This window comes from Trichechus manatus, unplaced genomic scaffold (assembly GCF_000243295.1).
Source record: "Trichechus manatus latirostris isolate Lorelei unplaced genomic scaffold, TriManLat1.0 scaffold00053, whole genome shotgun sequence".
NCBI lineage: Eukaryota > Metazoa > Chordata > Mammalia > Sirenia > Trichechidae > Trichechus > Trichechus manatus.
This window is the reverse complement of record NW_004443989.1, coordinates 9,924,016-9,930,054: the sequence shown is the minus strand read 5'-3', so window position 1 is coordinate 9,930,054 and position 6,039 is coordinate 9,924,016. Positions and strand designations below refer to the sequence as shown.

Sequence of the window (6,039 nt, the reverse complement as noted above, 5' to 3'; positions counted from 1 at the left end):
TCTTGGCTGGCAGCTTTTTTCCTTCAAGGCTTTATATATGTCATCCCAATTGCCTTTTTGCCTGCATGGTTTCTGCTGAGTAGTCTGAGCTTATTCTTATTGACTCTCCTTTGTAGATGACTTTTCGTTTATCCCTAGCCACTCTTAAAATTCTCTCTTTGGTTTTGGCAAGTATGATCATAATATGTCTTGGTGACTTTCTTTTGGTATCTACCTTATGTGGGGTTCGATGAGCATCCTGGATAGATATCTTGTCATCTTTCACAATATCAGGGAAGTTTTCTGCCAACACATCTTCAACAATTCTCTCTGTATTTTCTGTTATCCCTCCCCCCCACATTCTGGTACTCCAATCACTTGTAGGTTATTCCTCTTGATAGAGTCCCACACTATTCTTAGGGTTTCTTCATTTTTTTAAATCCTTTTATCTGATTTTTCCTCAAATAAGTTGGTGTCAAGTGCTTTATCTTCAGTCTTACTAATTCTGACTTCCATTGTCTCAGTTCTACTCCTGTGACTTTCTACTGAGTTGTCTAATTCTGAAATTTTATTGTTAATCTTCTGGATTTCTGATTGCTGTCTCTCTGTGGATTCTTGCAGCCTGTTAAATTTGCCATTATGCTCTTCTCTAATCTTTTGAATTTCCTCTATTGCATGTTCTGCATTTTTCTTAATTTCCTTCCTAATTTCTTGAAGAGTTCTGTATATTATTCTTTTGTATTCTGCCTCTGTTAATTCCAAGAAATTTTTCTCCACTGGAAAATTTCTAGATTCTTTATTTTGGGAGCTTGCGGAAGCCATCATGGCTTGCCTCTTTATGTGATTTGATATTAACTGTTGTCTACGTGCCATCAATAAGTTATTATATTTATTTATTTTATGTTTGCTCACTTTGTCTGGCTTCTTGTTTTGTTTTGCTATGCCCATATAGGCTGCTAGTATGAGCTAGTTTGATTATTGACACCTTTGAAGCTCTAATGTCCTGTCACCAGGTGGTTAGATCTGTTACTACTTATGCGAGCTCAGAAGTCCACCCACTCCTCCTGTATGGATTCAGCTCAGGTGCCCAGGTAGATAGCCACCAAGTGTGTGGTGTAGGCTCTCACTTACAGTTCTAGACAGGCATGGGTGATTAATGTGGGCACAGGCATCTGGCTGCAGCAGGGGGACACACTATGGGCAAGGCAGGGGGCTGATGGCCACCCCCGAGCGTCCAGGAGGAAGGCATTTCCCTGTTCCCTAGAGTGCATAGGTGGGTGGGTTTTGCAGCCAGACTATGAGCACCTAATGCTGTTGGCTGTAAGGACTGGGGGGCACCTCTTATTCATGGGCACCTATCGCAGGTGGCTAGGTGGCGTGAGTGGAGCCACCATTCCTCAGGCACCCGAAGTGGGTAGGTGAAGACCCTGCTTAATTGGCAGAGCAGTATCAAATGTCAAGAACCTGCCACTTCACAGCTGAAACAGTTGAAGTTAGGGTTCCGGTATATACCCTTTTGCACTGCGGTAATGAGGCCTACGCTGTTGAGATGGGCCCACACAAGTCTATGCAGGGGGAAAGGCACTCAAAGTCCATGGGTTCCTTATGCCTGTGCCTAGGCAAAGGAGCTGTGCCTACCCTGGGTTCCTGGTTTAGGGGAGCCATCAGTTTATTTTTCCCCCTTTTGTTAATTTGTTCACTCTCCAAGGCAGGGAGAATGGCTCCGGGAGTATGACAGATCCTACTTCCAGCCCAGGGGACTCGGCAATTGCTAACGCTGGTCCAGGACACAGTGCAGAGCAGGGAGTGGGGAGGTAAATGGGAGAGAGGTTTTTCCCTAAGGGGGGTGTTTTTGATCCGCGCGGTAGGCCGAACGCAATTACTTATCTTTTGCTGAATCAAGGGCTGCTTCTCATTGGTTCTGGGTGGCCATGTAGACTGTCTCTCCCGGTGCAGAAAACGCTACTCCCTAACACGGCTGCTTGCCTGCCTCACCGCTCACCCACAAGCTGATCAGGCCTGAAGGGCTCAGGCTCTCACCAGGTCAGATCTGGCAACTCCTCCCTGCTTCCGAACCGTCTCTCCCTCCCCCTGCCATTCAGTCCGGTTTCTCAACTCTGCCTTTCATGTTCAGGGCTCCCAGATTGCCATATATAATTGAATCACTTGTTTTCTCAGATCTTTGTTGTAAGAGGGCCCACTGGAAGCATCTGACTACTCCATCATCTTGGCCCCGCCTCCTGAAAAAAATTTTATGTAAAAATCTGCACACTGATTTTATATTCAATGGTATTAAGAAATACTTATGTTTTTAGTTGTGATAATGGCACTGTGGTTTTTTTTTTTTAAATGAGTCCTTGTATCTTAGAAATGTTAACTGAAATATTTATGAATAAAAAATATGTCTGGGATTTGCTTTAAAATGATATTAGAGCCCCACAGCCCACAGAAGTACCTGCTCATTCACACATCCTGGGAGCCTCCTTCTTTCCCGATCTCAATTCCCACCCCCTCCAGTGCTTACTCCACCACCCACCTGTCAGTCTGTCGTATTGGGCATGTTTTTGTGTTGCTGTGATGCTGGAAGCTATGCCACCAACATTTCAAATACCAACAGGGTCACCCATGGTGGACAGGTTTCAGCAGAGCTTCCAGACTAAGACGGACTAGGAAGAAAGGTCTGGTGATCTACTTCTGAAAATTAGCCAAGGAAAACCCTATGGATCACAACAAAACATTGTCCAACTTACTTTCTTTGGACACATTATAGAGTCAGTCGCTGGAGAAGGACATCATGTTTGCTGAAGCAGAGGGCCAGTGAGGGTAAGGGAGACCCTAGTGAGATGAACTGGCACAATCACTGCAACAATGGACTCAAACATACCGGTGATTATGAGGATGACAAAATATCAGGCAGTGTTTCATTCTATTATACGTGAGGTAACCATGAGTCAGAATTGACTTGATAGTAGCTATCTATCTGTCTGTCTATCTACCTATTTATCTATGTCTATGTATTTGTTTCTATTCATCTATGTCTATCTGTCTATCTAGCCATCCATCCATTTATTTATGTCTGTCTATATCTATGTCTATCTGTCTGTCTGCACATCTATCTACTGATCTATCTATTCATTCATCCATTTATCTACCTATGTCTATCTATCTCTATATATTTATCTACCTATGTCTATCTGTCTGCCTGTCTGTATATCTATCTATCTATCCATCTATGTCTATCTAATCTATGTCTATCTGTCCATCCATCCATTTATCTATTTATGTCTATCTACCTGTCTGTCTATATCTATCTATGTCTGTCTATCTCTCCATCTATCTCTCTATTTATCTACCTATGTTTATCCATCTATGTCTATCTGTTTATCTATCTATGTCTATCTATCTATCTATGCTTATTTATGTCTATCTATCTGTCTGTCAATCTATTTATGTCTATCTATGTCTGTCTGTCTATCTATGTACGTCTATCTATCTATCTGTCTATCTATATATCTGTGCTTGCCTGTCTGGCTATCTATCTGTCTATCTATCTGGTGCTTACTGGAATTAGCTAGGATGGTGGACAGCCTCTAAGATGATCACCTGTGGCCCATGTTTTGTGTAGCCTTCCATCCTTGAATTGGGGCTGGTCCTAGATGATCAATAGAATACCTTGAAGCTGACACTGCAGGATTCCTGAAGTGAGGACACAAAGGCCGTGCAGCATCCACCTCGATCTCTTAAGACACTGGGCCTTGGAGCTGCAGGTCACCATGTAAGAATTCCGGCTTCCTGGAGGAGGCTTCTATGCTGGAAAGATGCCCCATGGAGGAACGACATGAAGACAGTCGCCATCCCTGGCAGGTGGTGCCTTCCTCACTGAGACCCCAACAAAGTGGAGCAGAGACGAGTTGGCTCCGCCAAGCCCCCCTAAAATTGCAGATTCATAAACAGAATAAATGATGACTGTTGTTTTAAGCCACTAAGATTTGAAACCATTTATTACACAGCAATGGGTAACCAGAACACCTGCCAGATGAAGGCTTGTACTCAAACACTTATCTTAGGGTCGGCTGCTGGGGGACCCACCCGAGCCAGTGGTAAGGACCAAATGAATAATGCGTGCACTGGATCTGCACTCAGGCACACACAAAGTCATTATTAGTTGCTGTTGAGTCAGCTCCAACTCATGGCCACCTTATGTACAATAAAACAAAACATTGCCTGGTTCTGCCTAATCTTCATGATCATTGTGATGCCCCATCTTCATGATCCATTGTTTTGGCCACTGTTTCAATCCATCTCATGGAGTGTTTCCCTCGTTTTCACTGACCCTCTACTTTACGATAGTTGGTGACTATCACAGTTTGAATTATGTCCCCCCAAAAATGTGTATATCAATTTGGCTGGGTGGTTGACCTCCATTTTGTGATTGTCATTTTATGTCAAAGAGGATTAAGGTGGGACTGTATAACACCCTAATTAAGGTCACATCCCTGATCCAGTGTAAAGGGAGTTTCCCTAGGGTGTGGCCTGCACCATCTTTTATCTTACAAGAGGACAGGGAAGCAAGCAGAGAATTGGGGACCTCACACCACCAAGAATGCATCACTGGAAGCAGAGCACGTCCTTGGACCTGAGGTTCCTGTGCTGAGATGCTCCCAGACCAAGGGAAGATTGATAAGAAGGCAACAGAGAGAAAAGCCTTCCCCTGGAGCTGACACCCTGAATTTGGACTTCTAGCCTACTATATACTGTGAGAAAATAAATTTCTCTTTGTTAAAGCCATCCACTTGTGGTATTTCTGTTTAGGCAGCACTAGATGACTAAGACAGTGACTATTAATGTTATTATGTTAACCTACTCCAGGAAGAAGAAGCCCTGGTGGCACAATCGTTAAGCACTCGCCTACTAACTGAAAGGCTGGCAGTTTGAACCCACCAGCCACTCTGTTGGAGAAAGGCCTGGCGATCTGCTCCCATAAAGATAGCAGCTTATGAAACCCCATGGGGCAGTTCTACTCTGAGTTGAAAATTGACTCCATTGCACCTAACAACAACAAGAACACAACAGCTCTAGGAAGCTGTACAGAGAATTTCAACATCACTTTAGTGTGATGCACCATGTGGGGTGTGTGTGGAGGCCAGTTCGCGGAAGGTGAGTGGGGAGAGTGGTAGGACCAGGTGCGTGCAAGATGCTCTGTGGTTGCTCTTGGGCCAGAGTCAGCAATGAGCATGGAGCCAGAGGTACATATTATTCACATGAAATAACGCTTTGCATGAGGTCACGGCAAACAGAAATCACCTGACAAGAGGATGGAGCACTGGGAAGACACCTGTCACCCAGGTTATGGTGTGGGCTCCTACACAGTCCCACTCACCTGCCCCCACAGCCCCTGTGGAACTGAGCTGTACTTGTGGGAGCAGGGCCACGTCTCGAACAATGTGGACTAGTGGGGATCTCAACCCAGGTCTCAGCCCAGAGTCGAGACACGGCAGGGGAGCTGCCAGGGACAGAGAGTGATTTGGCTCCTACTGGGAAATTCCGGAGGAGCTGGCCTCCTAAAGCAGGATCAGAAGAGGGCTGGGAGCTCTTTCTCCCTTTCTCTGCCATCGTGGTGTGTGTCTATCTTCACCATGTCTTCTCATAAAACTTTCAGGATCAAGAGATTCCTGGCCAAGAAACAAAAGCAGAATCGCCCTATTCCCCAATGGATTTGAATGAAAACTAGTAATAAAATCAAGGATAACTCCAAGAGAAGACACTGGAGAAGAACCAAGCTGGGTCTATAAGGAATTACCCATGCGATGGAACACAGATTTACCCCTCTATCAAGATCACTGGGGCCCTGGTGGTGCAGTGGTTAAGAGCTATGGCTGCTAATCAGTTCGAATCCACTAGCTGCTCCTTGGAAACCCTATGGGGCAGTTCTACTCTGACTTAATAGGGTCTCTATGAGTCGGAATTGACTGGATGGCAACGCATTTTTTTGGTTTATGAGGGTCACTAGCATTTTACCATACCAGGTTGAAAATTTCGCCATGATCTGTACAATTGAAC

The 6,039-nt window shown here is 44.8% G+C and overlaps 1 pseudogene; it reads left to right on the top strand.

The window, feature by feature from the left end:
* The first annotated feature begins 5,615 nt into the window (after positions 1-5,615).
* LOC101352712 (60S ribosomal protein L39 pseudogene) lies at positions 5,616-5,771 on the top strand (annotated as a pseudogene).
* The last annotated feature ends 268 nt before the right edge of the window (positions 5,772-6,039 follow it).